A 21,980-nucleotide genomic window follows, 5' to 3' on the forward strand; every position below is an offset into this window, starting at 1 on the left:
TTAAATCAGTTAAAAGGCAGAATGGTTCAATATCAATTTGAGAGAGAGAAAATACTCTAAGAGCATATATGATTACAGGGCTATAGGAAGCTTTCCAGAAAAGCAGGGCACTGCAATAAATTTCTGGGAGAAGGGGGTGGGTGCAGAGAGGGCTACTGGGTCAGGAGGGAGAGAGGAAACAGGGAAGACAGCAAACATTCTTTCAGGGCTTCATGAAGTTTGAGGACAACATACGTACTGTGATGACAGGAGGGCCTGAAGGCCGTGCTCAGCCCTCGGGTCAGATTTTCCGAGTATCGGGAAGACTTCATAGGTTTCTGTGTAGGGCAGTGATGTGATCCAGGCTGGGCCTTGGGTGGACTATCGTGGTGGCTGTGTTTAGTTTGAGTTGGAAGAGGAAAAGTGTGGAAGCAGGGAGAGCAGTTGGAAATGTATTGTTAAATCAATTATATTTTCTAGAGTGGCAACTTGCTGATTGTCATTTAATTCCTTGAAGATTTAATTACACATGAAGTTCAGAATCCATAAAGAAAGCTCACAGAACAAAAAAATAAGAGTCTTCAAAAATGTAATTAGAACAAAGAAGCAAGTCCCTGCCAAGTGTGTCCATTACCCCTCTTCCTATTATTTATCATCCTAAATAATAATCAATAAATGTCAGGGAAGCTGAAAGTAGTAAAACACTCTTACCTTATGGTTAACAAAATGTATGAAGCACAATTATTCCATGGGATTTTGTTGTGAATCCCTGATTTCTAGCTATAATACAGAATTACTGTAGACTAATTGAGATTTATTGGCTACACAGGACCTATAAGTCCACTTTGATAAACCTTAGTCATCTTCACACACATTAAACAGGATTGGGCTTGGAATCCCAAATTCAGACATCTCCCTCTTCCTCAGTTCCTTTTCTGTTGCTCAACCGCAAGGGGTCGTTCTTTTCTCTCCTGGTGCACCTATGCAGGTCACCATGCTCCCCCTTTCCCCTTCCCTTTCCCACATTTCAGCTCCACCCTTGGTGCTGTCTCCCAAGTACCTGCTGGTGCTCAGTGAAAGAGAAGGCTGGCCAGTTCACCTTAGAAGGCTGACCCAGCACCTCAGAAGGCAAGTTAGGAACCCCTTTTTGCACTTGCACGTGCCTTTTGGACGCTTGCTCCTATACATAGAGCTTTCACGTTATTTCCCCACAAATTATGAAATGCGGTATGGAGGAGACTTTCTACTTCCTACTGATTATTGGTGTGATTGATATGTGAATAAAGACGATGATGCACTTCATACGTTATGGATGAAAACATACAGTTAATGTGCACAAGGGGAAGAGGAATCAGCAAAGTCACTGATTGCGGTTCTGTCTTCTTATCTATGCTCAAGGTTGATTTTTAATTAAGACCATCTGGTTCATTCAGCAGTGGCTAACACAAGGAAGTACTTAAAGGACTGGTTTTCTGATAATAAATATGACTTTTGAAACCCAAATTGTTCTTACTATTAAGCTTGAGATCAAAGGGAAACTTAATTCGTTTTCAGAATAGAACTGTAAATAGAAAAGGCATTTGTGAATATGCGTGCTGTCCTTCCTCGCAGATCAGCCTACACATTGTGTCTCTCTTCATGATGGTGGAGAAAGGCAGTGTGTCTGGGAAAGAATATTAGCACAGCATTATCCAGGGAATCTGCCTCGTGCAAATGTAACACACATACATATGCATATATATATATGAAAAAACTTATTTTATAACAATTACGTCACATTCTCCATCTCTTATTAATCATTTTGAAGCCCGTCTTCAATATTTTTTCTAAGATTTTTTTTCACCCCCCAGACATTCAAAAAAATTTCCTGAAGGATCTTTTTGTAAATTAATACTGCTATATTAAGACTCTTAAATCCTTTAATAATTCTTTGGATAATTCCTAAATTAGTCTAAGAACTGTATCCTTGCAATAAATCCTAAGAACAAAATGAACATGGTTTTGTTGGAAGGACCAGCTAAAGAAAATAAGCATCTCAAAACGTGGTAGAAAAGTGGCAAAAGCTTTTCAGACAACCATTAGCTATCCTCACGGAGGAATAGATTAAAACGTCTAAAAGAAATAGAAATGTTAAATGCTCTAATTTTGCATCAAGTCTGTAATTTCTTTTTTGTTTTGTTTTATATCCAACCAGTTGGAACCTACAAAATAATACAGCACAGATTTCTTTTTGTTGGTCCTATAATACTTCCCCCAGAACAATTATGCATGCCATTCGGGGACTGTCACAGCCAAACTGATGTCTTCCCTTGGGACCGGGAGGAACAATTGCCCTTCCCCACGGGGTGGCTCTAAAAGCAGAGACTAAAAGCCGAGCCCATTTGATGAATGGCAGCGGCTCTCTGGAGTGTGCCACCCTTTGCGGGTGAGGCAGGGAGGCTGCACAGTGGAGCCAAAATACTTTCTCCCAAGTGGTCAGCTGCAAATTGTGTGTGACTGCTGCACAGCCCTGTACTAAGCAAAGAAGGGAAACCATGGCCATTTTTTAAAGTGAGCAAAAAACGTATTTATGGGGTTTTTTAAATCCCCCAAGGTCCTGTTTTTTGTTTGTTTTTTACTTGTCCTGGTGTGTTTCAATTCTCTTCTAGGCTTACATGTCATTAAATGAACAATGGGTGAACACTTTATTTGCAAACCAAGTAACATTTTTAATTTCCAAACCCAACATGATATAACTTTAGATCCATAAGTGTAAAAATTAAATATTTTATTAATTTAATTATTCTCTAAATATCCATTCTTTTTTTCTCCCTTCTGAATTGCTCTCCTATCTGCCCCCTTTTTCTTTCTCATACTTGTAGGTTTCAAAACTTCCGGAAAATGAACCTATTGAGCATTATATGGGGGAGGGTGTGGACCTCGGGAGCAGGGTTTGAAATCCTGGCTTGGTTACTAACTGTGATTTTTGGAAAAATGACTTAAACTCTTTGAAACTCATCTTTTTATCTCTAAAGTGGGACTAGTAAAGCTCTAGAGGACCTGGGAGCATTCAAGGGTAGAATGGGGAATGTAGTGCTGACCAGGGGCTGTGTGGCCAGTTGGCCAGAGCGGGGTGAGGGCGCCAGCAGCCTGGGTTTGACTCCCCAATCAACCCCTTACTACCTGTCCCAAATTCCTTCACTTCTCTGTGCCTCACTTTTCGCATATAAAATAGTAATGAAAGCAGTCTGATTGGCAGGAGGCTATAATGACTTCGTCATACATGCAAAGTGCTTGGACAATGCCTACTGCATAGTAAACACTTGACAAAAGCTTGTCATTACTGTAAATCAGCAGAACTTCCCTGGTCTCCACCTACCTTGTTGTGTTAATAATGTGCCTGAGGTGTGTCCCTTCCCCCTACCCCAAGCTCAGGGGCACTGCAGTGAGCCTGTCCAGCTCCAAAGTTCAGCTTCTTTCCTACACCAGGCGATTATGCAGTGTCCCTTGAAGAGGATGCTTGTGTGGTGGTGTAGCTGGGAGGTACCCTCAGACAGTGACTAGATGTTGGTCTTGCAAGGTCTGGATGGAGACAGAGGCTGGGTGTCGATGGCAGCTATTCAGTAGGAATGCGAAGTTGCAAAGAATGCTAAGTGATGACCGCACTCAGACAACGAGCCTTTCTGCCCAGGCCAGTCTGTGGGACTGTGGTCATTCCCTTCGTCCAGCAGAGCTCTTGGTTATGATCTTCATTCATGTTATGATCCTAAGTTAAGACACCAAGAGATACCTAAAGGGGACCAAATGCTGCTCTGAGCTTGGGATGATGCAGAAAATACAAAAGAGCTGACCACTGAGGACTACTTCCTTCCTGAGGTGAGAGAGGCTCAGGCCCCTGTATGTGTTCAAAGTACAGGAAATGAGTGGCCCAGGGAAAGTCGTGGTAATTCTATGAAATAATGATTGTTCAGAGATCTGGTTAGAACTGCCCCCAGAGAACCCAACACAGTTGAGTTTGCCAAGCAGAAGCCAAGAACCACTTAGCAAGAGGAATTTGAGACATTTGACACCTGCCTCATTTAGGGGATGAGGAAGATTAATGCACAATCTCCACTTGGGAGTTTTATTGGACTTCTGCACACTCACTAGTTTAGGGCTTTCTCATAGTAAATTAGTCTCAGAACTTCTCCCTTGGTGAATTCTGGTGGAGAACCCACATACTAAAAACACCCTCTCTCCTATAATCTGGGTGATTTTGGATGGTAGGTGAAGCACTTGCCATCCATCTGTTTCCTAGGTGTTGTCTCCTGTCTTCTATTGGCCAGTGGGTGTGTAAGCAAGATATTGTCGGTTCTCCCTTTGACATGTAAATCAACACAGGTCCCCCCCTGGAATCACCATGTCCAATGACCCTTTACACATATTCCCCAAACTTGCCAATAATTGCTTATTTTAAGGCCAGGAATTCTGATTTGTGAGTTGGGTCCCTGGTCCCTCATACACACAGGCCTTTGATAGTGAGTGTTGTGGGCTTTTTTCTTTATCTTTGCTCTAAAGTAAGTCTCAGCCCTCAAAGGTGACCTCTCTGCATAAAATAAGGACTCAGTAGCAGCTTGTGAAGGAGAACTTTGATCCCTAGTACAGGACTCCCTTCACCCATTATCAAAAGGTTCGAGAGTGGCGGTGGGGAGATGTCTGGGTTATTGTTACTCCTGGAGCTTCCTCTTCGTCTTAGATAGTACCCTAGTCTTAACCAGATAGCCTCAAAATAGGTCACTAAGTGGTTTAGCAGTCCAGAAATAATCCTTTACAAATGTCCTATAATACCTCTCTTTCCCAGAGCCCTGTGGTTCTGAGAAAGACTCCCCAGCTAAATGTGGCCTGTTAATAACCAAGATCCTTTTCTTAAAGATGAGCAGGGTTCTTGGCTGTAGCAGAAAATAAATTCTCTGCAAGTCACCAAAGTAGCCAAGAGTTTGGTGGGTTAATGTGCTATAGTCTCAGTATTTTACACAGATTCATTTTATTCGAATTGTCACTCACATTCCCCACCCCAGGATGCCCATTTAAAAGATTGTTAATAAATGTTAAAATATGAGGGTCTGGACTATAGGATTGTTAGGGACCTAGCACAACTTCTTGTGATACTTCATCTAAAATATTCGGCCATCAGAATATTAGGCAGGTTATTGTGGGGGAATTGGAGGTACTTCTCATGACAGCTTTCCAAGATAAAACTTGTGAAGTTGGCCAGTCTCAAGTTATTTGATTCATATTAGCTCAATTCCAAATAGAACTTATAAAACCAAAAGCTCTTGAGGTGACTGCATTCAAGTGTGACATTTGTCCTTCTTTGATGACCTAATCTGCAGATGATTTTTTTCCGGAACCCTAAGGAAGCCATTTCACCTGAATAAAGTACAGAGGGATGGCGGGGGGAGGGGAGGCGGGTAGTGGGGGCAGAGTTGATGCAATGAAGACTCAAGGCATTTAAATGACCAATTTGGTCTCAGGGTAGCCTGAAGCTAACAGATTGGATCTCACAGCAGCACTAAATGCATTTCCTCTCCAAGGAAATAAAACCAGAAAGACAATAGCAAGCATGCTTACCACCTGGTTAAAGGTTACTTTCATAGAGGGAAGTGTGTAGAAGAAAGTTAATATAGGCAGTAAAAGTGGGTGTGTCCTCTCTATTGGCCTGGATTAAGTTAATCATTCTGGAAGTGGCCTCACTGAGTCAAAACAGGCATCCAAAAGCAGATGCCCATTCAACTCATGTGCCAACCTGCACTGTCCAGTAAGTGTCATCACCTGGTTCAGCTACACAGACCTACTGCCTGAAAAGCCTTCTGACTCAGTTGCCTGTCTTATCCATGGTCATTACAGTCTTAATTTGAACCAGTCTCTGAAGATGTCAACATCTTGCTTTCATTGTTTGAGAGTGTTTTCATTAGATTTTACCCTGTCTTTGTTTTGCTGGCCATAGAGTGTGCTGGAACACAGATCTGGCCAAGGTTACTTCCTCTTTTAGCCTGGCTTGGCTTGGCTTCTGAGTGATTTAAGACCTGTTTTGGAACTAAGTTTGGGAGTTGGACTGATGTGAAAGTCAAGGTCAGATAAATAACCATTGTCACGAGGAAACCCCGGCAGAAATGGGTCTGTAGATCCACAGGGAATGTTCTTTCTGGGGCCTGTCCCATTGGTTCTAAATGACCTGATTCATTGTCCTTGGAAGGGATGAGGAGAGTTGTCCCCTAGGAGTGTTCTCCCAAGCCCAAGGCCCCTGGTGCATGCAGGGAGATGTAAAAGACTGTGGTCTTGGGGGCTGTCTTGTCCAAGCATTCCTCACTTGGAAAAAGGGGTGGCGTCAGGGTCCATCTGAAAGGCTTGCATGTTGGAAGCAGTGGGTGGTGATGGGGTGGGTGCCGATTTTCTTACCCAGATGAACAGAGTCCCTTCTCCAGTGCAGCCAACGGAGTCTTTGTAAACCACAGGTCAGATCAGCTCACTCCCATGCCTGAAGCCCTCTGATGGCTCACCATTGATTATGGAATCAAGTCTGAGATCTTCCTCCTGCCATTTTAGCTCTCCAACCTGTTCCCTTACTGTGGACGTCGTCAACTCATCCTGTGTGGCAAGGGTTGGCAAAAGGCAACCTGGGGGCCAAATGTGGCTCTCACAGATCAGACCCCTATCTAAAAATGGCTTTTGTATCTGTGGACAGTTACATATTACATTGTTATACAAGTACCAACACAACGTCTTCAGTGTTGCCTCTTGGGATTCAAAGCCTAAGATATTTACCATCTGGCCCTTTGCAGGAAAAGTTTACTGTCCCCTGCTTTACATTATCATGATAGTTTTTGCCATACAGTATCACCCAACACACCATTGTTTCATTGCATCGTGCCTTTGTGCAAACTATTCCTGCTCTCTGAAATGCCTCGCTTCCACAATTACTAAATAGCTTCTATGTGCTAGTGCTTGGACTACAAAGCAAATGAGCCCCTCCATCCCAACCTCCTATGTTCCAGGAGCTCACAGCTTAGTGAGAAAAATATGCATCTTTACCAATCAGTATATTATTGTGTGATAAGAGCTTAGTTGGGTTAAACAGTGTGCAATGGGGACGTCTATATCAGACTAGAACATCAAGGAAGGCTTCCTGGAAGAGGTGGGTGTCCAAGCTGAGTTTTGGAGAAAGAGCAGGAGTTTGCAAGGTTAAAAAAAAAAAAGGATTCAATGAAGGGCTTTCCAGGCAGATGAGCAGTATCTGAAGCCATAGAGGTGTTAGGGCCTTCATATATGGAGAAGGCTGTGTGGGGCCAGAGAGGCAATTTAACAGAGAAAGACAGAGTCGTGTTTGCCCTGTGTAAAGTTGGTAAGTACAGGCAGAAAGGAAAGGGTGGGGCAAAATTGGGTGCAGAGAACCAGATGGGAGGTAGTTTTATTTATCTAGTTAACGAGTCATGACATATAAACTAAGGCAAAGATGGGGGTGGGGTGGGGTGAGAAAGGTTGATGAATCAGTGACAGAGATGGGTTGTTGTGGGTGGGGTGAAGGAGGAGGAAAGCCTTGCTCTTGCCCCCTCTTGTAGGTGTCCGGCTGCAGTTACTGCGTGGATGCTGGAGCCACCACCTGAGCTGTGGGAGATTAGGTGGGGGGTATGGGGAGAATGAGGCATTGGCCTGCTTGTTCAAATATGAACATCTTTAGGCACTGCCTCCTCCAGGAAGCTGTCAGGTGGAGCTGGGGTCCTCCTCTGTACCCTGATATCATTGTTTAGTTTTCTTAGAACATCTACCGTGTAACACTGAACTGATTTGTATTTTTCCATTTTTTCCCACTTAAGTGGGATGAGCTCATTGAAAGTTGATGTAGTGCTGAATTAATTGTTGTATCATCAGGGCCTAGCATAGTGTCCGGATGTTCAATTAGTGATTATTGAGCTGAACTGAATAGAGGTGGGACTCCTTGGGAGAGGCCCCAGTGTGATGTGGTTGACAGAACACAGTCTTGTCCTCAGACACACTTAGGTTGGAATCTTTTCACTTTCTAGTTTTGTGAGCTTTGCTGTCACTTCATCTTTCAAAATATGTATCTATAAAATACTTTTTCCTGCCTATTTTCCAGGGTCACTGTGAGCCTCAAATGGAAACAGCATGCATGGATAGTGGAAAGAGCTTGGGAGTTCGGAAATCAGAAGACCAGGGTCTCAGCTCTAGCTCTGCGATGACTACATGACCTTGAGTAAGTTAATCCTATTCTCTTGGCCTCAGTTTCTCCATTTATAAAATGAGGTTGGATGAGGTTATATTCCTTTCCCATCTAGCATTTTATGAATCCAGACAATAGATGTGGAAGGGCCACATAAAAGATAAACCCAAACACAAATGGTAAAGAAGAGTCACATCTTAGAGTCCAAGAAAGGCCTCAGCGGTGAACTTTGTATACTTGAAGGCTGGCCGCATAGGGGGTGCTGTGATGTGCCACTTGGATCCCCCTTCAGAACTAAGGCACTCACTCCCCAGCTGATGGGAGTGTTGGCTACGTCTACGGGATTGTCCTTTGCTGAAAGGAGCTGCCTCTCCTGAGGTAGCTCCTCTGGGGACAGCCTCCACCCAATCACTGGTCAATGTGGGATACAAAGGCCCAACCCTATCATCTCAGTTTTGAACATCTCTGAAGAGTCACCTCAGCTTCAGAACTCCCCTGGAGTCCTTTGGAACTGCATCCCAGGTCAGCTTCCCCTTCAACTCTGCCGTACCCTGCTTCCTTCCCTTCCAAGAAAACACCTGCACACAAACCACCTTATCTGAGTGTTTCAGGAGACCTTCAGCTTCGTGTCCTCTAGGAACTTGGACCAGACACTTCAGTGGCCCCCGGCTCCTCCTTGCTCTTACTCAGTACCCACAGAAATGCAAGATGGGACCTTTTACTCTAAAGCTGACATCTGCTGTATTCCCACTGTACTTCAAATGGCAAAGTTTCTTCTCCCAGGAAACTATTATAACATCCCCAAATACTGTATTTTGCCATGTATAATGCATACCCACATTTCTGGCCCAAACTTTCAGGAAAGAAATCTTTCATTTTAATTTTTTAATTCAATTATTCATTTATTTATACTTAGAAACAAAACTGATTATCGTATCCCAGGGTATTATTTTGCATACAGATATCGTTATTGCCTTCTAGAGCTACATTTTTAATGCATAAGCATAAATAAAAGAATATAAAACCATTTATATAGTACAGAGTTAGTACTACCCATGTGTAATGTGCATCCTTATTTTTCCCTCAAAAATTTGGGCAAAAAGTGTGCATTATATGTGGCAAAATACAGTAGTAAGTCAGAGAAGGCCTGGGCTAGTAACCCCACCAAAATGGTACCATGGCAAACAATAAAACCCTCCAGAACAATAAATCATACTTTATGAAGCTTAATGCTGCATAAGTCCACACCCAGAAGAATACGCCTTATTTTGTCATAGGTCTGACACCTGCAGTCTGAGATTTACAAGTGGGTCAAGCTTTACATCTGACATCTTATGATCTGGAATGAAGAGGCTAGGACTTCCTTCCTTTGCCCAAGTTTACTCTACCACAAAGAGGCAGAGAAATACAACAAAAAGGCAAAAGAGATAAATAATTAGTAATAATTCTTTGAATAGCTAGAAAAATATTTTATTGTTATAATAAAGATTTTATTTACTTATTTTTAGAGAGATGGGAAGGGAGGGAGAAAGAGATGGAGAGAAATACTGATGTGTGAGAGATACATCAACCAGTTGCCTCTCACAGGCCCCCAACCAGGGACCTCACCCACAGCCCAGGCACATGCCCTGACTGGGAATCGAACCAGCGACCCTTTGGTTCACAGGCCAGCACTCAGTCTGCTAAGCCACACCAGCCTGGGTGCTAGATAAATACTGACTAAGAGGGCCAGTGAGAAAGAACTGTTCAGATCTGCCTGGAAAAATGAGCTTCACCCCCTCTCTCCCCTGCTGTTTAACAGCTCAGCCACAGGATCCGCATTTCTCTCCACGGGAGCTGCCATTGTGAAGACGCAGCCCAGCGCTCTTGCAGTGGGAGACCTCCCTCAAGGTGGCCCGTCAGGCCTGGGAGAATTGAGGTCTCATGGAAACTAAGTCAGAAATTTCCCAACTTGCTTGAAAGTTAAGTCGATTTATAAAAATAACGATCATGATTATTTGACAATGCTGTTGCAGCTCCCAGATCGAAAGTTTAACCTTTAAAGTAGAATTCATCCTTCTTTTCCCAACAAAACTAACTCTCCACTTTCCGTCAGGAATTGCCAACCAGAGCTGAAACATTTGCCAGGTCAGATAAACCTAACTTAAGTGAGTAAAAAAGCAGCACAATAATATGGTTTTTTTTTTGACTCGTGAGTCTTTCTTAATCATTCTTGCTCACATATTAGCCATTGATATACATTTTTAAGAGGGCTTTCATCTTCATAGCTTATGCCTTTAAAAATATATATATAACACAAATCTTATTGGAGGGAAATGGTGGATACTTTTCTATGTGATTTACATCATTTAAATAATTGCCCTCATGGGTTAGTATTCCTTTAAAAAAAAAAGTTGGGATATAATTTACACACAGTGAAATGCACCCATCATTAAACAGGGCTCACTGTCTCCCGCAGCTCATGGTCTGTCAGGTCGGCTGTCCTTTCCCATCTTCTCCAAGTCCCACTCAGATCAGGCCTGGCTCAGTTACAAGCCATTCTCCCCTTGGACCTCCTCTGCATCAGGCCCTATAGGACTCCCGCTTGTCCTCCAGGGTTTCCTGGTGTGTGCCCACCACCGCTTCACCTGACCCGAGGCCTGCTGTACCTGGCCACCTACATCCTGCATAACCCTCTGAAAACAAGGCTGCTCACCCACTCAACCTTCCACTGCAGTACCACCAGTGGGGTTGGGATCCTCCTCCTCTCCCACTCACCTGCCCAGAATGTTGTCTCTCTCCTTCTAGTCTCCTCCTTCCCTAAGGCAATCCCCCTGTTCTTTTCCAAACCTCAGGGATATTGCTCTCTAACCTCTGTGCCGCCTCCTTTCCCTCGTACAGGATTCCCTACCTTGGTCACAAACCTCGTCTCCTCCCACATGTCCACCATCTTTCTCAAAGACTTCGGATATGCAAAGATGAGCTCATCAACTAATTCCCTTATTTATCCCTAAGCTTGTCCCACTGTCTGTGTGACCATATTCTCAATGGCCATTTCCAGCCAGAACCATCAGCAAGTGGTGTGTCCCCATTGCCCTGGGTCTCTAGGACCTCAGCCCTGTGTCCAGGTCACCGGCTCCTAAGGTTCCTGCAAGCAGCACTTCCAGAGCTACAGCTGACATCTCATCTTCCTCACCACGTCTTCAGCAATTTCACAGTCCCCAAAAGTTCGCTTCTTCTAAAACCTCAACTCTGTACTCTTTTTAAAAAATACTTTATTTATTTAGCCTTGGCTGGTGTGGTTCAGTGGATTGAGTGCTAGCCTGCAAACCAAAGTGTAGCCAGTTTGATGCCCGGTCAGGGCACATGCCTGGCTTGTGGACCAGATCCCTAGTAGGGGGCATGTGAGAAGCAGGCACACATTGATGTTTCTCTCCCTCTTTCTGCTTCCCTTCTTCTCTCTCTAAAAGTAAATAAATAAAGTATTTTTAAAAAGATTTTATTTAATATTTTTAGAGAGAGGGGAAGGGAGGGAGAAAGAGAGGGAGAGAAACATCAATGTGTGAGAGGAACATCAATGTGTGGTTGCCTCTTGCATGCCCCCAACTGGGGACCTGGCCCGCAACCCAGGCATGTGCCCTGACTGGGAATCAAACAGGTAACTTTTCAGTTTGCAGGACGATGCCCAACCCAGTCAGGGTTCACTTCTGTGCTTACAGCCAAACTCTGACACAATGTCTCATAAATTGGACCTTGAAGACCCAAATCATGACAACTGGCTAGGGGTCCATTAAACCTATGGACTCTTGCTCCTGCTGCTGTAGCAAGACTACATTTCTGGCCACCCTCACACTTTGGTGGGGCCACGTGACTACAATCTAGTCCACGGAATGTGAGTGGGGTAAGGTATGCCCCTTCAAGGCTTGGCCCACAACAGTCTCTCACACCTCATCCTTCATGCTCTTCCCCCTTTACAAAGTGAATGTTGATGCCCAGGATGACCTTGAAAGTCACCTGATAGAGACGACAGAGCCTGTCACCTTGAATTCCTGAATGAAACACAAGCCCCTCAGTCTTAGCCTAGGTTGCTGTAACAAAAATACCATAGACCAGGTGGCTTAATCAACAGAACTTTATTTCTTACATTTCTGGAGTCTCAGATCAAGGTGCCAGTGGATTTGGTTCCTAGTGAGGTCTCACTTCCTGGCTGACAGATGCCTTCTTGCTGTGTGCTCACCTGTTGGAGAGAGATGTCATCTCTCTTGTGCCTCTTCTATAAAGGCACAAATCCCTTTCCTGAGGGCTCCACTCTCATGACCTAATTATCTCCCAAAGACCCACCCTAATACCATCCCTAATACCATCACCCTGGGGATTAGAGCTTCAACAGATGAATCGTGGTGGGGTGGGGGTGCTGCTGGGGATACAAACACTGAGTCCATAGCATCCTCTCTCCCTGCTCCTTGGCTGAAGAAAAACACATACATTGTCCCTGAATAAAAATAAGCTTTCTACAAAATGAAGCCTCTGAAATTTTGGAGTTCATTTGTTACCACAGTTAGTTTCATCCTAACTAATGCGAATATGTAAGGAGAAGGAATTCTAAAATGGATCACATTCAAATAGTCATCAGGGACATAAAACTGGGTCACAGTGAAAGCGGGCAAGCTTTGGGTGAGGGGAATAAAGAGAATGAATGTTGCTCTCTTCTTTGTGGAAACTTTCCTCTACTGTTTCACACTCTTGAGCTTCTCTCCAGAGTGCTTCATTCGGGAGACGGGAGCTTCTCCTGTGTCCACGTGTAATGCCAGGAAGGAATGAGGGAAAGATGCAGAGGAAGGAGGCACTGCGCAGGGCGAGAGGAGAAAACGTGACCTCAGCTCACACAGTGCAGCCCAGCCCTCCCCCACACTCCTGCGGGTGGACGGAGTGTGTATGTGCTTTCCAGGGACACACCCATGAGGGTATTAATATGCAGCTAGTTGGGAATTTAGAATTCTGGTTCCCGGTCCTCTTTTCCTCTTTCACAGCTGGCACTCTGAGTTCAGTTGGGGAAGGGGACAAAGATGAGTTAGAGAGAAAGGTTCAGGACCCACCAGTGAGCAAGGCTCTGGACCCTGGGCAGTCTCAGATGCGGGCGGGTACGTTGCTCAGCATGGAAAAGGGTGGGTTCGCGCTGGTGAAAGATGCCACGTAGGCCTGAGTGTCTGGACCTAAGTCCCCTAACTGACAAACTGGCATTTCTTTGTGCTTACTGTCATAGATGGTTCTGCGCGCAATGCTGATGAAGGGAGTTATTTAGGAGCAAGGCTCTTCCCTCCATTCTGTGAAGTTTTCCCTCAGCCTGGCGTCTCTGCTTAGAAACATTATCTCCCCAGGCCTTGGTCCCTGAGCGGGAGCTGCAGCACATGGCCTCAGGGAGATCAAAGTGCTTTATGGATATCATCTCATTAAATCCCTCAGCCTGTCCCCTAGGAATGGAGCCATTCCCCTCACCACGCCCTTCTGCCAAGTCACCATCCCTGCTTCATCTGAAACAGATTCTGAATAATGAATATTGTGATTTATTGCGGGTTGTTTGGAAGGAACTGTAAATGGACCGTCCACTTCTCCGTTTATTTGAAAGGCACCATTGTAATGTGTGTACGGCAGAGATAATGGCTGTTCCGACACCCACGTACCTGGGACACTAAAGATTTGTGGGTATTGGGCAGGAATTCCCAGGTGCCCTTTATTCCCATTGGACAAGAAATCCCAGAATCCTTATTCTTTCCCCAAATGTTGACATTTCCTATCTTTCCACTCCTATCTCTATGCCACCAATATACCAGGCTTCTAGAGATATTTGCTGCTGTCTAAATGCACCAATTTTCTTTGGTCTTTTAAAGCTTTGAATAAACTGTTTCCTCTGCAGAATGCACCCCCTTATGCCCTCGACTTTGTGATCTCCTCCTGCTCATCCTTACGGACCAGCTCAAATCTCATTCTCCTAGCAGTCCTTCTTTGACTTCCAAAGGATGAGTTCATCGCTCTTTCCTGGGATCTGATTTGCAGCTAGGATTAAGAACCTCAGTTTTAGGCCCTCGAATCTAATAAATATTTATTGGGCACATACTACGTGGCAGGCCCTGAGCTAGGTCCAGGGCAGGGATTGGAATATGTGTGTGAATTCATACATACATATTTGTATATGTGTGTGTATATACGAATAAGACAAAGTCCTTGTTGTTAAAAAAGTCATCACCTAATAAGGGAGAAGTCATAAGTCATGTGAATTGATACATTTCACATAGGGTGATATCTGCTGTAACTGAGGAAGCCTGGGCCCCAAAGGAGGAGGGTGATGAACTTACTGGGGAGGTCAGGTAGGACTGCAGGAGGAGAAAATATTTGAGCTGAGCCTTACAGGATGCTGAGTCTTTCCAGGGGCATTTCAGACAAAGAGAACAGCATGTATAAAGGCATAGGACGGGACCACGTGAAATTGCACAGTCAGGAAGTTGCAAGAAGCTTGATGTGGTTGAGGCACCTGAAATGAGGCAGCAGGTGTGGCGTGTGAATGTGGAAAGGTAGCCTAAGATGCTCCTTATTGCATGGGAAAAGCCTAATGAGTGTAAGTAGTGTTTAGTTCGCCAAGCCTTTATGCAGAGGCTGGTCAGCATCTAGGCCTGCTCGATGCCTTGTGGAGAGTGGCAATGGGTGGGAAGATGCAGGAGAACCAGATGCTGAAGTTTCCAGAGGGTCCCACACATGCTTTCAGGGATCCATTGTCTTGGAAGAGAAAGATCTACATCCACATATACATACCCGCAGACACACCTGGGCTGAGGGAGGCTGGCTGGACTCCGCAGGAATAAATACCGCTGTCTGCTCCCATGCATGCTAAGAGAAGCTTCCTCCTCAGCCTGTGGGCCGACAGACAGACAAGGCTGGTGGAGGCTGCACTCGTCCTGCAGCCGGGGAGCCGATGTGCCAACACACAGCTGCCGACTTCCTTCCCCCCTCACGTTAAGCTGGAACATTTTGCACTTTTCTCCTCCAACTCTTTCAAAGCAAGTCATTTTCCTCCTCTGGAAGGATGCCCATTGTTCATTTGACATTAAAGATAGGTCTTCACTGTTTTCTCTTAAGGCAGCAATTGGGGAAGTTAAGCTGTATTATGCGGACTTGTCAGAAGGATACAATATTATACAAAGGAATGGGGTGAAACAAAAATTGCTCTCCTCAGCCTTCCCAATCTCTCCCGCACACCGATTTCAAGCCATTTTCTGCCCTTGAGTGTTCCTGGAGTAGCTTGGAATTGGGGGTAATTGGAGGGAGCGGTGGGGTTTGTGGTTCTGGTGCTACAGCCCTTCCAGGGAAGCAGCATGGTGCTGGGAGCCTCTCAGTGGGCAGTGTGACCAGGGCGGAGGGCCGGGCTGGGGACTGGGAGACTAATGAGGTCAGCCTTTCTCTCCTTGTTTTTCTTAGGAACATGGTGACTTCAGGTCCTCAGAGTTGTGTGGTGGCTGCTTAGTTTTCAGAGCTAATGGTCTTCTCTTTCCTGGGACAAACTCAGAGTTCATTTCCCAGTGACTTTCTCAGGATCACACAGTTGAAATTAACACTACTACCTGAATGTGGCCCCGGCTAAACTCTGAGCAGAAGCTCTAGGCCCTCTGCCTCCTAATGTCACCATTTCCTCATTCATTTCACTGGGTGGTGGGTTCTGGTCTGAACTTTGTCACTGACTAAACATGTGACCTTGGGCAAGTTACTTAACATCCCCATGCCTCAGTTTCCTCATCTGTAAAATGGGAGCAAGAATAAGCTACCTTCTAGGGTGGTTGTATGGGTTAAATGATACAATGCATGCACTTAGAACAGTACCTGGCTATCTAAGTCCTCAATAAATGTTTGATGCATGCTCTTATTTTTATCATTATTAGCCCACAGATACTTATTAAATGCCACTGGTACCTCCCTGGGCCCTGGAGAGGGGAAGGTGAAGGAGACTGGATGTTCCTTGTGAACTGGTGGGAAAGGCAGACCAGGCTGCGATAGTTCGGGGCTGGTGGTAAGGGCTTGGAAGGAGGGAAGCATGGGGTGCCACAGAAGCTGAGGGAGGGACACCTCCCCAAAGCCAGTGGTGAGAGAGGGCTTCTGGAGGAGGTGCCTCCCTAGGGAGACTCGAAGGATGAACTTGGAGAACAAGATAGTCTTCCTGCCAGAAGGAAGGGCACGTGCAAAGATATCAAAAGGCGCACACTTTCCCCAGAACCATGCGCAGGCCTAAGTGTCTGAGCCTCGATAGGGCTGCTGGGTGAGGAGCTGCAAGAGACGTGCCTGGAAGGGAAACTCTGGCCCCTCAGGAAGCGCTTTGGGCAGGAGATAAAAGGGTTGGATTTTATGCTGGAAGGTAATAGGGAAATGCCTAATGGTTTTCAGTAAGGAAGTAGCATGGCCAGATTGATTGGCTACTGGGTGGAGAGGAGGTTGGGTGGATGAAAGCCTGGCCAGGAAGACACAAGAATAATGCGGCCAGGCACCAAGGGAGGAAGAACTGGGACAAGAGCCACGGAGATGGAGAGTGGGTGCTTCTGAGAGGTTTAGAAGCCGGAATCCCTACCCATTGGTAATAACAGAACACAGGAGCAGTTAGGGACATACCCCTGCCCCCTACTCCAGCAGTTTCCTGCCTTCAGTGACCAAGAATGATCCTTTGCAGAGATGAGGTGCCAGGGGAGCAGGTGAAGAGGTTGTGTTCCATTAAGGACACGCCACCACATTTGAGGTGCCCGGGGACAGTCAGGTGGGCATAATCAAGAGGTACCTGCCACTTGGGGCTCTAAGGGAGCTTTGGGCAGGTAACGTGCATCATATACACAAAGGCAGTGACTGAGGCCACGGGGTGCAGGAGGTCATCTGGGGTGAGGAAAATGGCAAAAGCAGATGATTGAGCAAAGAGCTCTGAGATTAGCAAGAACCATGGGACAGAAGTCCATCTGAAGTCAAGAAGGAGAGGCCAGAGTGGTGGCAGGAAAACCATGAGAAAAGGGGTGCTGTGGAGAGAGTTTCGTGAAGGAGAAGTGGTCACTTTTGCTGCTCACCACTGAGAGGTCAGTTGAGGTGCACCTAGAAGTGGCCCCTGAATTTACAGTGACAGAGGCAAGGCCAGCGGCAATTGTGATGAGGGCCGAAGTTGAGGGTGAAAGAGACCAGCAAGGCCTAGCCGTTAGAGACCCTGGCATCCGGCGGGCAGCAATGGGAAGCACCCAGGTGTGGTATATACACAGCCACGCAGGCCGTCCCACATCTGCTGAAGCAGAATCTTTGTGGGTGGAGGCTGACAACCTAGCTTGAAAAACCCCCCTGGGTGATGCTGCAGCGAGAACTCCCCCTGGCACCATGCCGGCATTAGCACCAGGGGCCTGAATCAGTGGCAGCCCCACACCCCACAACCTGTGTGAGTGGGAGGCCGCGACTGGGCTCTGGGTTTGACTCTAGATCTGCCACCCACTATTGGTGGGACTGCCGGGCAGTCACTGCTAGCATTCCAGGCACTCATCTGTAAGGCAGGCGATTCTGGTGAGGTCCAGGGGAGCAGATGCACACGAAACGTTTACCTTATTCAAAGCACTCATTGTTGCTATTATTAATACCTTGGGCAAATTTCACAACCTTTCTGGATTCTTGTTTCCTCATTTGTAAAACAGGAGTAATTGTTTCTCACTCAGCGGGTATTGGAGGACCAATCTTACTGTGCGTGGGGAAGTCCCTGACACACAGTTGGTGTTCAGTGAGTACTAATTTCGTGGTTAGGGCTGGTCACTGGTTAGGAAGGCTATCTGCAGCCATCCCTGTCTGGGGCTCTCCAAGGTGGCTGGGGTGGCTGTTACCCTTTCCAGAATCCAGGATAGCTTCTGGTTTTATGGGAGCCAGGTAGCCCAGGGACAGGGTCCTCTGCATGTCCTAAACCCTGGGAAAGGCTGGGAGCTGAGACGTTTCACATGGGCCAGAAAGAACTGGTCAAATGTTCAGGTGCTGCCCCTGGCTTTCCAGCCTGGGCCTCGGAGTCACTGGAAAAAGTGGACAGAGAGCTTTGCACTCATTGCACCCAGGCTCAGTCTGGGAGAGACAAAGGGGACAGAGAGAGGGGTGGGCAGTGGGAGGGTTCGAGGGCCTTCTTTCTGCCTTCTGCGGCTCTGGGGTCCTTTCCTGTGCTATACTGTGATGTTCTCCTTAGAGATGAAGTCAGAAGGTTGGGCCCATTTGGGATCTGAGAAGATATGACAAAAAGCAGTATTCAGTCAGCACTTTACAGTTTACAAAGCCTTTCCCTGAGGCTGGATCATTTGATTCTTATAACCACACCATGCAGGGGGCCCAGCAGGCTGATCAGCCCCACTTCAGAGAGGAAACAGTGGCTTTGAGAGATGGCTATGTGGCAGGGTCTAGATTCAAATCTAAGAGCAGCTGGCTCCAAAGCCAGCGCTCCTTCCATCAGCCCAGGAGTTGATTTAAAAGCCCTGGACCAAGACGCAGAGAGCTGGATCCTTTTCACCACGTGGCCACCGCCTTGCTCTGTGGCCTGAGATAAGTCACTTACCTGCTCTGAGCTTGAGTCAGCAACTCTGACAAGCACAGAGGTTGGAAGAGAAATCCTGGAAGAGTGCTTTCAACTGGCCCGACTGGCTGCCTTTTTGGAGGTTCTCTAGGCCACTGGAGGTGCCAGGGTTCCTGTGGGAAGGCTTAGCTACAGCCCTGGACCCTAGACTCCACCCAGAACCCCAGGGAAATATACCTGGCCTGAGAACCCTTTACTCTTACCTGAAATGCTGTGATGAACCATCTGTGAGGAGAGGAGTCTGATTTAAAGAGGAGGAAACCCACAGACATCACTGGTCACCAGCAGGGCGGAGCCACCTCTCACCAGTTCCCTGGGCCCTTCTGTAGTATCTACAGAGGTTTTAGAGTGAATAGATCTGCCTTCTCCCTCTGATTTGCTTGTGTGTCCCCAGGGACTGTACCAAAGTGGGCACTCCGCAGGAGCACAGCACTGTTTGTGGGATGAATCAGAAACAGAATTATTCATCTCTCTGTGGCTTTTATGTCCACCAGGGCCCTGCTAAGTGGGGCCATCACTTCCCAGAGGAACCCATTCTTTTCCGCCCAGGCATCATTTTTTTTCCTTGGAAAGCTAACTTTGCTTTCTGCAGTTTATAATCACAGAAAACTCAAGAATTTATTTTTTAAAATATTTCATTTATTTATTTTTTAGAGCAAGGGGGAGGGAAGGAGAAAGGGAGCAAGAGAAACATCGATATCTGGTACTGGACATTGATCGGTTGACTCTTCTCTGCAACCCAGGCATGTGCCCTGACTAGGAATCGAACTGGCGACCTTTTGGTTTATAAGATGACACTCAACCCACTGAGCTACACCAGTCAGGGTGAGAATTTTTTTTTTTTAAAAAGGAAAAAACTCTCCCATCCTAGAGGTCACCTATGTTTGTCGGGCTCTTGGCTGGGTGGAAGGACAGAGGGAGGCTAACACTTCGCACTTGGGGACAGCATGTCTGACCTTTCGGGGGCTGGTGGTCTTCCCAGCTCTCCCCAGCAGAAGGAGGCCAGATTCCCCAGGGGTTTGTATCTTGACTTAGAGATCACTTTCTCTAGTTTCTTTTGGTTCCTTTGACCTTTGGGCTCAATATGCAGATTAAGGAGAGGGGTTTAAGGAACACAGTCTCTTCAGCTGCCTTATGGATTATTCTGGAATTAGGCCTCTGCTGTCAATTTTATTTGGTGATCTCAGTTGGATCTCCAAATTATACCTATAATTTGGTGCACTCCATGTACTATAGCTGTCAGAGAAATCCTATAATTATTTTTCAAGTGACAACATTTTAAGGAATAGCTAAATAAATGGCGCTAAATTTAGAGCACTGTCTCTTTACAATGAAGTGTGGCAGGCAGTAGAGATAGGATCAGTGGCTGGTAGGAGAATTTTGTTACTATCCAAAAGGTGGCAGCAAAAATTACCTCAATTAACTTAACAAGAAGCCCGTCCTCCTCTGCCAGCCCGCCCGGGAGCCCTGGCACACACCTTCCCCCTTTTCTGCCAGAATTCCGTGCCTTCCTCACTGAGCTGTCCCCAGCTCCATCTGCTGCTCCCGTCTGAGGCTGATGCCCGTGCCCGTCACGTCCTGCATTCTCCCTAAGAGCCTCGAGCTCGGCCCTCCAGAGGGGGCAGGGTCAGGAGTTCATACCTCCCAGAAATCTCAGCATAGATCCGTGCTTAGCAGGGATGCCAGGGAGAAAAGGCAAGGGCCTGTTCTGCCCTGTACCAAGTCCATGGAAACTGAGAGAGATTTTCTACAAACCCCCAACTGGAGGAGCTGGGGAGAGACTCGATACATAGCTCACCTCTCTATTCACCCACGCTTTTTATTTTTGAGAATTTACTCTGTGCTTGGTGTTTGTGAATGACTCAGATGAATGACTGGGTGGACTAAATATTTGTATGGCTCTAACTATGTGCGACATACCCTTCTAGGTTCTGGGTTCACAGCATTGAACAAAGCAGAAGGCCCTGCCTGCACGTAGCTGACATTCTAGCGGGGGTAAGATGATAAGTACGATAAATGGGGGAAAGATGTGCTTGGTTAGACGGTGGTGTGTGCTAAGGGGAGCGATTGAGCGGAATAAGGGGGATCCGGAGTGACACAGGGGTTGTCACAGTTTCAGCTAGGGGCTTTGGGAGGTGAGGAAGCAGCCATAGGGGGACACATGTTCCAGGCAGAGGGAATAACAAGTGAAAAGACTCTGGTGTGGGCAGCGTAAAGGGGGTGTTGGAGAATAAGATAAATATTATGGGCCCCCTGTTTGAGAGAGTTGGGAAGAATTTGAGAAGAGAGACGTATTTAAAAAAATAATTACTATCAGAATTCCCTGTAGCTGTTTAGGCCAGGGATCGGTGAGCTAAGAATTGTTTTTATTGTTTTTAAATGGTTGGGGAAAATTTTTTAAAGTATATTTTGTGACACATGAAACATATGAAATGCAAACCCTGGAGTCCAAAATAAAGTTTTAGTGGGACACAGCCGTGTCCATTTACTTAAGTATTTATTATCAGCGCCTGCTTTTGCATAGATGGCGAAGCCGAACAGTTATGACCGAGAGCATATGGTATTATCTGTGGCGGTCAGGCTGGCTAAGACGAGGGAGCGGCAACTGCCTTTACTTGGGGGAGCCACGGCAGTGGTCAGTGAGGTGATTTTTCCAGGGGGAATAGAATTTCTCTTAGTGGGGAAGGGGAGAAGGGGAGAAGAGGCCTTTTTGGTAGAGAGCAACGCACGAAAACAACAGTGGTACCAACAGGTGCAGGGAGTTGGGGGAGCAGAAAAAGTTCCTGTAGCTGGAGCACAGACCGCAGGGTGAGAGATGGGAGGTGGGGGTAGGATTTGGTGGAGCTGAGTCTGGAGAAGAACATTTGTGCGTGTTCTCGGGGGAGGCTGATTTGTTATGTTTTCCTCGTTTGATTTTCAAAGTGTTCCTCTCTCCATGCCTGAAGTCATCTTGGAATAGGGCATGAGAAGCTGGTCCCCAGAAATACCCACTAGCCATTCCCTTATGGCTCCTGTGGATAGTGCCTCAGCCCCTTCCCTGTGGCTGGCAGTCTGATAATCATGGAGTTACACCGTGGTAAGAAAGACATGGCCCCTGATATCAAGTAGTAGAGAGGGTTCTGAGAAATAAGGAATTTTTTTTAAAAGAAAAGATTACAAGGTGCTAAGAAAAAAGTATAATCAGGTGTAATATGGTCCACTAAGATTTTCCCCCCTAAG

The 21,980-nt window shown here is 46.2% G+C and overlaps 1 long non-coding RNA gene across 6 annotated transcripts in view; it reads left to right on the plus strand.

Moving 5' to 3' along the window:
* LOC112304430 (uncharacterized) overlaps positions 1–12,960 on the plus strand; it is a 153,235-nt gene extending 140,275 nt beyond the window's left edge. For 4 of the 6 annotated variants that reach the window (XR_011651131.1, XR_011651126.1, XR_011651127.1 and 1 more), the window contains one exon: positions 8,093–12,960. This is a non-coding gene — a long non-coding RNA (uncharacterized lncRNA). The remainder of the gene's footprint in view (positions 1–8,092) is intronic. The other 2 variants (XR_011651128.1, XR_011651130.1) reach the window with 2 other exon arrangements.
* Positions 12,961–21,980: the final 9,020 nt, after the last annotated feature.

The sequence above is a fragment of the Desmodus rotundus genome, chromosome 1, assembly GCF_022682495.2.
Source record: "Desmodus rotundus isolate HL8 chromosome 1, HLdesRot8A.1, whole genome shotgun sequence".
NCBI lineage: Eukaryota > Metazoa > Chordata > Mammalia > Chiroptera > Phyllostomidae > Desmodus > Desmodus rotundus.